This window comes from Amblyomma americanum, chromosome 1 (genome assembly GCF_052857255.1).
Source record: "Amblyomma americanum isolate KBUSLIRL-KWMA chromosome 1, ASM5285725v1, whole genome shotgun sequence".
NCBI classification, from domain to species: Eukaryota; Metazoa; Arthropoda; class Arachnida; order Ixodida; family Ixodidae; genus Amblyomma; species Amblyomma americanum.
In genome coordinates this window covers 153196060-153204567 of record NC_135497.1, presented here as the reverse complement: position 1 = coordinate 153204567, position 8508 = coordinate 153196060, and positions in this window count along the sequence as shown.

Sequence of the window (8508 nt, the reverse complement as noted above, 5' to 3'; positions counted from 1 at the left end):
CTGTGGCATGCAGGAAAACGGCTCAGAAAGAAAGGAAAAAAAAACAATTCCGGTTACCCGAAGGGAGGAACGCGAGAAAAGAGAAAGCTGTTGAAATGGCAGCGCGGCCAATCGTATACTTGATGCAACAAGCAGCGACTATAAAATCAATCTCAAAGGATACGGGCGTTTTACGCTTACCGTGTCGCTTTGCGAGACGCTGACGATTTGCAAGAGCGTCCTCTTCGAGGTTGGGACTGCTTAAAGGAGTAGGCACAAACTTTGAAACGCGAACAAACGCTATGATTTGTTTCATGGGCGTAAGAAGCTGTCTTCCAGCAAGTTTCAGTCTTAGCCGTTCAGTGGATCGTAATTTAATGGTTTTAACGTTGTCCGAGGAGCCAATTAAAAAATTTCTACCCCCATCGAGTGACGTCAAGGTTCACTTGCCCCAATTGTTGTGCACGCGGTTGTTCACAGGAACAACCAATGCATGCAGGCGACGCCTACGAAAGCGGTAGTCCAGGCGGGCCGGTCGGCCGCGACGTCAAGGTGCACTCCAGCGCTGGCGCAGACCGAGAACGAAACTCACGTCCAGCTTTCTAGGGCAAAAATTTTGAAACTTTGCAAATTGTAAGACACTGTTGCTTCGAAGGCAATGGTCCATTATTCTGATGTGTAGCAAGATCTCTCTCTTAAAGTGTTTCCATCGATCGCGTCGAGCAGTTAAGACTTCCATAAAAAACCAGTGGGGAACGCTTTAGACGGTAGAAAAACCTGAATAGAAAAAAAAAAATACAAGACCGCCTGCCATCGAGTGATCTGCGGATATATTGATTGTTATTGTGAAAAATTTCATGATATGACAAAATTGTGTTCATAAACGGTTTCCCGCTCAAAAATACTTTTGACCAGAATTGCTGGGCATGGCCTGTACAAAATCATTTGTAATTAATGATTAACGCTGTGTACTGGAGTTTTGAGCTTATTTTCATGATCATTAGGCCCGTAGGCCTCTGTCAAGGCAAAAAAAAAGTGGCACTTACAAACTTTGTACCCCTTTAAGGCTTCCTTCAAGAGGTCTTCCAGCGAACATGCAGTGTTGGGAGAATTGTTAGCGCACGTCGCAAATCGAGCAACGCTCACTACGGAAGAAACTATCTCACGGTACGCAGGATATGAAATGTCATTGTCAAAACTGAAGCACGGCGTTGCGCAAGCTCAAAACTGCTGTGGGGTCGTTAATAATAATAATAATAATTGGTTTTTTGGGGAAAGGAAATGGCGCAGTATCTGTCTCATATATCGTCGGACACCTGAACCGCGCCGTGAAGGAAGGGATAAAGGAGGGAGTGAAAGAAGAAAGGAAGAATTGGAGGTGCCGTAGTGGAGGGCTCCGGAATAATTTCGACCACCTGGGGATCTTTAACGCGCACTGACATCGCACAGCACACGGGCGCCTTAGCGTTTTTCCTCCATAAAAACGCAGCCGCCGCGGTCGGGTTCGGGTGAAATCATTTTCTGCAGGCGACTGTGCAGAGAGCTATAGGAGAGTGAGGAGGATCGCCCCACCGCACAGCGAAACGAGAGCTCCCGTCTCGCGCGTCATGACTGCTGCAAGCACGAAGCGAACAATGGGCGGGAGGAATGCCTTAGTCCGTTATGCAACGTCGCGACGAGGAGAAATGTCTTTCTCTGAACCCAGAAGAAAAGTCTTCTTGTCGAAACGTTGGCTAACGGACTGAGCCTACCCTCCCATCTTTCGTTCATTTCGTGCTGTTTGAGATTCTGTCTTTGCAGTGGCTGCTAGGGGGAACGAATGCTCACCAGACTGTAAAAAAAAAAAAAAATACAAGAGAAGTGATTTGTAGACATGCAGTTAGTGACATCGTGACTTTTACAAGCCGCCAATCATTTCAAACGTTTTGCCGAGCATCGCTATAACGCCTACAAGAGGCATGACGTAGACAGCTCGCGGGAGCTTGTTGCACGGACCTCCTTTGCGTACTTGCAGCACAAAAAAATTATGGGACACTTCAACTCCGCCGTTAACGGTATGACGCGATAGCTTTTATTGGGCCCCGTCGGCGACTACACTTGTCTCATTTACATATTACCCGATCTAGTGCTGCACTAATCTTACCAGATCACATGACACACCAATGTCTCGTGACACAAGCATACAGTCGTTCGCGTATACTCACCTCTGACCGACTTACACTTTGCTAAATCGCTGCTCTCTTAATTACTGCCTCTCTAATAACACACATACTCATTACCATGCAGTCATAAGCTACCACATTATGTGAAAGACCGCACGGCGTACATATAAAACACCGCTTTAACCAAGCCGTACGAACGTGCCTTCCTGAATAGGGGTAGCATGTCTGACTCGCATTCCAATGTTCAGGGGTTAAATTCCCCACTAATCGCCCCAGTGTTTATTCAGCTGTATTGGTTCACTTTATATGATTGCACGTCGTAATGACGTTTGTGTCATGTTGCGACCTTGTAATCGCAATTTAGGTGGTGTTTTAATCACTTTTAAATTCCGCCGCTGCACTTGTTATGTCAAACATTTTAGACCAATCCGGTGTTCAGCGGCCCGACGTCGCTTTTCCCGCTGAACGGGGGAGCCTTAAAGGTGGCGCTTTAAAATTTCGCGGCGCTTTTGTAACTCAGAAACGGCATCCACGAAACTCTTCTTAGATACCATCGGTTTGGGATTGGCGGGGGCGCCCTTATCGTTTCCTATCGCGTGACTGGGCTGCAGAGTGATCGTCCATCGTGACAGACCATGGAGCGCTTCTGTGGCAGCCAAATTCGCTGCACTCTTACGTGAGACAAGTTTGGCGAACACGTGCGCGCATCTTCTACGAAGCAGCGCAGAGCTGCGTAGAAAAGCCGCATAGGGCTGCATCTACCTTAGTGCGTGCCTGCGCACAGTTTCCCAAAGATCAATTCAGCGCTTGGAGAAAAACGGGGGTTGGGCATTTCCGCTAGTTCTGGTAGGAGCTTGAAACGACTTCCCCTTCCCTTTTATCTTTCGAACACACGCATCGAAGCCGTTATGGGCTTCACTAATAGCAGGACGCACAGCTCGGTTCTGACCGGTATACCCGGCCTTGAAGGTATAAGTGGAAACGAGGAAGGCTGACCGCTCAGCAGCCGCGACCTACTCCCTCGTTCCGAGAAGTTATCTCAAGTATTCCACGAGGGACATGTACCCGACGCCCAGCAATGTATTCGGCAGCAGCTACGAGAAAGTAACGGAGGCGGGAGAAAATGAAGCGTGCTGTTCCCGTGTTAAGCTGGTCCTACCATCCTCTTTTCCGCAATCGTGGAACGTGGAATCAGATCGCATTCTGCGCGACGCCTCGATATCGCCTTCATCGGCTGCTTTTTTTTTCTTCATTTTTTTGAGAAGTCGAGTCAGGATAGATCTCTTTCTAGACCACACCTTCTACGTACACTTTTTCATGTGCTAGTGCGGAGAATATCTTGATTTTCTTGAAAATTGAGCCAGAAGTGATGCTGAAATGAAATGGAGCGTACAAGGGTGTGTAGCTGAAATAAACGGGGATATTTGTACTTAATTCGCTTATTGGCCACACGGCAGGCCACAGCTTCTGATTTTCGCGAACATAAATGCCTACATCTATGCGGTGTTTTTTCCGAACTAAGCATCGAGGCGCGTTCTACGTTAATGATGTCGCTCGCGGGGTCGCACTACACAATGAAGTCTATACAGTCCGAGTGACACTCTCATGGCCGTAGTTTCCATGAAAAGAGCCAGTGTTTCGTGTCTTGTGAAGTTAAATTAAGGGAACCTTCATTCGCACTGCCGCCAAATCTTCGCTTTCATCTGTGGCCGCCAACGTAAGCGCAGCAGCTGGCGCGGAGTGTCGCCTGTCGGTTCCAAATCGTTCGGAGTGGCAAAAGCGCGGGCTCACTGTTGAGTGTTGCCTGAGGGCGCGTTTGCCTGGAAGGCGTGTTCAAGGCCATTGGCCTTCAAGGCAAGGTTTCATGCGGCTAGAGTAGCAAAAAAAAAAGAGTAGGAAAGAGGTCAGCAGCTCCGCTGGCGCGTCATTGGCGCCCCGTGAGAACGCTCCTGGTGACACGCTTCGGCAGGACGCGAATTTGTGCCTTGACGAGTCGAAGCGGCACTCCTCGCCCGGCCCCCACGCGCTGCCTTTGGGACCCATTGGCACGGGCGCGGTGGAATCGCGGCTGGCACCGTCAGCGCCCCTGCGGACTGTTGCGGAGAAGCGTTCTCTATGGCTAATGGTAGCTCGGACAGAATGCGAGCGAGTTCAACGCAGCTATCGCGCGTACGTGTGTCGACAGCGCTGCAGTAATCTAGTGCCAAGGCACACGTGACGTCAGGAAAACGCGGTTGCTTTAGCTGGTGCTCCTGTTCAGCTGCACCCGATCACTGAACTGGTGAGGACACGCTGCAAACACGGTGTGCGCCGGTCAAAATTATTCCCACAGCCCTCTCCCGCTCGCTCTCCCTGTGACACCTATGCGGCGGAGCGAGGCGCAGCAGCGGCCTGAAAAGCTGCGTCGTAGAGCTTCCTTCCTCTCAGTGGAGGGAACCTTGAAACTGCAAATGCCCTACGAACTGCAACATGCACTGAAGCACTCAAGGTAAGGGAAATGCTCGAAAAGTCTGCTGTGCGCCAAAAGAGCCGCTTAATGCCGCAAATTAAAGCAACCTAAATTCCTATTTACTAACGATGTTGTGGACGCAGACACTACACATAACAAGACAGAACACCCACTAGACTTAGAGCAACTTGGCCAACCTAATGCGTTAAGAGTGGAAGTCGAGCGGGTGACCTGTCTTGTTAGTGCCTGCGCGCCTGCAAGTTCGCTAGGAAATATGAATTTAGGAAGCCATTACCAACTCTCCCAAAGTAATGCGTTAACAAATTGAAGCATCATTTCTGCCTCGCGAAAAAGAAAACAGGAAAAGAAGACGCTTTGCGAAGAACGCAGCGCTAAAAGGGACGCGAAACATGAATATGTAGCTAAACGAGTGCGGGCATAGCAAGCTTCCTACTGTCGCGGGCTGGGCAACATTATTTTCTTTTTTTTTCTCTTCCCACACTAATATATGTCTCTGGCTGCATCATGTTGGCGAAGTAAAGAGCGATTTGAAGCCCAAGCTTTTGGTTGGGCGTATCGCTTTGGCAGCAACACACATCCCACTTCTGGCAGCCACAGAGCTATTTACTTGCAGTGTATAGTTTGTAAATAAACTCGACCGCAACCGTGGCCTCGAGCAATAAAAAAAAAAACGTGGCCTCAAGGCAGAGCACCCGCCACCGCTTCGGGAGGTGGTGGGTTCAAATCCCGCTGCCGACCTAGTACTTACCGGTTTGTTCAAATGGGTACCCGCCGTGACCCGCCCTGGTGCTTGGCTTTCCTGGCGCATGGCTTGGGTAAGGAGCCTGCGCCTCCAAATACCGCCGTGCTGGGCTCAAAATGTTAAGGAACTCGACGCAATAAAACTCGATGCTTGCGGCAGCATTGTCTTAGCGGTATACGTGAGCGGCTTGAATATCAGTCTCCAGCACTGCATCAACAAAGAATAATTCTGAGATACTCAGCCTACGCACGTGCGCTTTCTGGAACAAGAATCGCGGATCTTTTACTTATTATCGCCTTCATTCTCTTTTATTCTAATGAGAATCTTCATATTCTGCCGTTCAGAAGAAATTAACATTTTCAATCAGCAGTCACAGCTTTTCGCACCTTTCCGAGTTGCTTTCATTATTCACGAAACGGATACGCACAAACATGCACGCGATTAATTGGGATGATGCACTAATGTATTTTAACTGATGCTGCTATTTCCGTCCGTTTTTTTTACATTAAATTTGAGAACAAACTAACTGAGACTGGACGCACCAGATCCACATCGCGCAGTTACTGATCTCAACAAAGTTCTGTTTTTGCTCTTGCTGCTACTGCCCCTGAATGCCCCTGCAATTTGCACTTCCATTCCGCATTAATTTCTCATCCACCGGAGTCGTCTTCTATTTTGCCAGCAAAATAAAACGAAGGGCGGATGTGCCAGCGCACGCTACGGGCTGCCGATGTTGTACGATGAATCTGAAAACGCCGACGGAGTCGCTGTGCTCCGTACGGAGTCCATAGCAGCGCGGAAAGAGAGAATTCGTCAGCGGGCACGGTTTGCAGGTGCAGCGCTTCCGTCAACATTTCGCTCGTGCATTTGGAATGAAACGCGCGAATAGGCGAGCGAGATAGTGTATTCAAAACGCAGCCGCTGACTGCAGCCTGCTTCCTAACAGAGTCTTACAAACGGCGTTCACACGCACGCGGGGTGCAAATGAGGGGCGGCCGAGCGAGTCAACGCGAGGCCCACGAGCGCGTCGTAGCCGTGGCGCTCCTCCGCTCGGCGCAGATATCGCCGCTGTCCCGAGACACGAACACAAAAGGAGAGGGGCTGCTGGAGGGAGTCCGTTAAGCGGCCTCACCCGGTTATGCGCACTTACCCAAGCGCACGCACTGCGCATGAAAATTAGAAGGGGGGATAACCCCCGCCTTGGCGGTGGCCGCTGTGCGCTGCTGCATACGCGTGCGGCTATCCAGCGGTGAACTGGGCCAGCGTCTCGCGCGGGGACAATTTGTTAGCGTGTGAGCGAGCGAGCTCAGAGATCATGTCGCACTCTCATTCGAATGCCCGGAGCATGAGTTCACCCGCGCGAGCCGAGCGGCAGCGCCATAGCAACGGACCGCATGCTACGCCCCAGATAAAAGATGGCTCGACACTTCCCGCCTGGTGTAGGGATTTTCCACAGTGCGGGCTACGAGTTTCCTGTTAAGCTCCGCCACTTTCCGCCCGCTTCCAGGGCGAACAAGCGAGAGCTGGAGCTGTATCGCGCCCCACACTCCAGTGCGCACGCGTTCCAAGGCTCACCTGAGTCACGTGACGCACGGTAGCACCCACCCTTTTATATCCCTCATGGTTTAGGCTACGTTGTATTTGTGCTGTAGGTGTCAGTTTTCTGTGACGGTCTAACGACACCAGCGGAGAAAATCCGTCATTCGGATATCGCAGTAATAAGTCGTCGCCTGCGAGAGGAGGTTCGGCAACCTAACTGGTTTGTTTCCGGCATAGTGAGATGAAAGGAAACTGAAGATGACACGTATAGTATGTAAACACCGCAAGCTGTCGGGAGCCATATGTGCGCCGCTGTTTTTCACATTTTTTTTTTAAATTCGCGGCTCCTTTATGAGTGCGAGCAACTGAAAATTCGTAGTACAGTACTCCGCGCTGTCCTGATTCCAATTAATTTATGTGAACGCAGCCTGAACAGCCATGTGCAGTTCGTTTTAAAGCATGCAGGTACACCGTGGTCGTGCGTATGTAAAAAAGAACATAAAGGCGGAAGTAAAAAAGAAACGCGCTGCTACGCTGTAGGCAGCGAAACAAATCGCGAGCACGAGTGGTAAATTTGTCCTTCAAGTACCAGTGATCCAGTCTGCAAACTGAACGACACCGTCCAAGCCTGCTCATTTGCGTGGCGCTTACCTCGACTGGCTGCGCAGTCTTGGTCGTCGTGATTGGACGGCTTTCGACCTTGTGTTTCTTCTCCGGCTGCTACTTACTTCACGGCCACCGAGGAATCTGCCATCATTTCTCTTGTCCGCTTAACCGCTTGTTTGCTTGCCTAATCTTTGCGTGCTTAGTTTTTCATCGCAGCCTGATGCTTGATTTAGTTTGGCTTATCGGATTTAACGCCTCAGAGCCACTCAGGCTATGAGGGACGCCGTAGTGGATAGCTCCGGATAATTTCGACCACCTGGAGTTCTTTAACGTGCACTGCCATCGCACAGCACACGGACCGCAAGCATTTCGCCTCCATCGAAATGCGACCACCACGACCGGGATCCAACCCGAGTCCTTCGGGTCAGTAGCCAAGCACCATAACCACCAAGCCACCGCGGCGGCTACGGTTTGATGCAACGGAGACGTTACGACTGCAAAAACAAAACAAAAAAACATGCGTCCATATTTCATTCCTTCTCTCTGCAAGCAATGTTTGCCCTTTGCTCTTTTAAGATCACCACTGAAGAAATTTTTGCTTTTAGTTTATTCCCCCATCCAGTGTCTTCTTAATCAATTAGGTGCAAGGCAGACATGAAATCAATCAACTAACCAGTCAATTAAATAATTAATCAGTCGATCGATCGATCGATCGATAGATCACAACTCAGGGCATCTCCCACCTGGCGATTAACCTGGAGAATACGCCAGTTGAAATGATTCATGAAATTATGGCTGATAAAGCCACAAATACTGCCTGAGATCGTGTAGGGTCTTGAGTAAAAAATTTGGCGCTTACTGAGAGAATTCACGAATGCTGGATGGTCATCATCGACGCTAGCGGAGTGACAAGCAGTGCGTTATTTTTGTAATTACTGGGTATATCATGGGACGCTTTCGGGTGGCTCTGATTAGAAATGAGAGAGAACGGCAGTACGTTTCTCATGAGT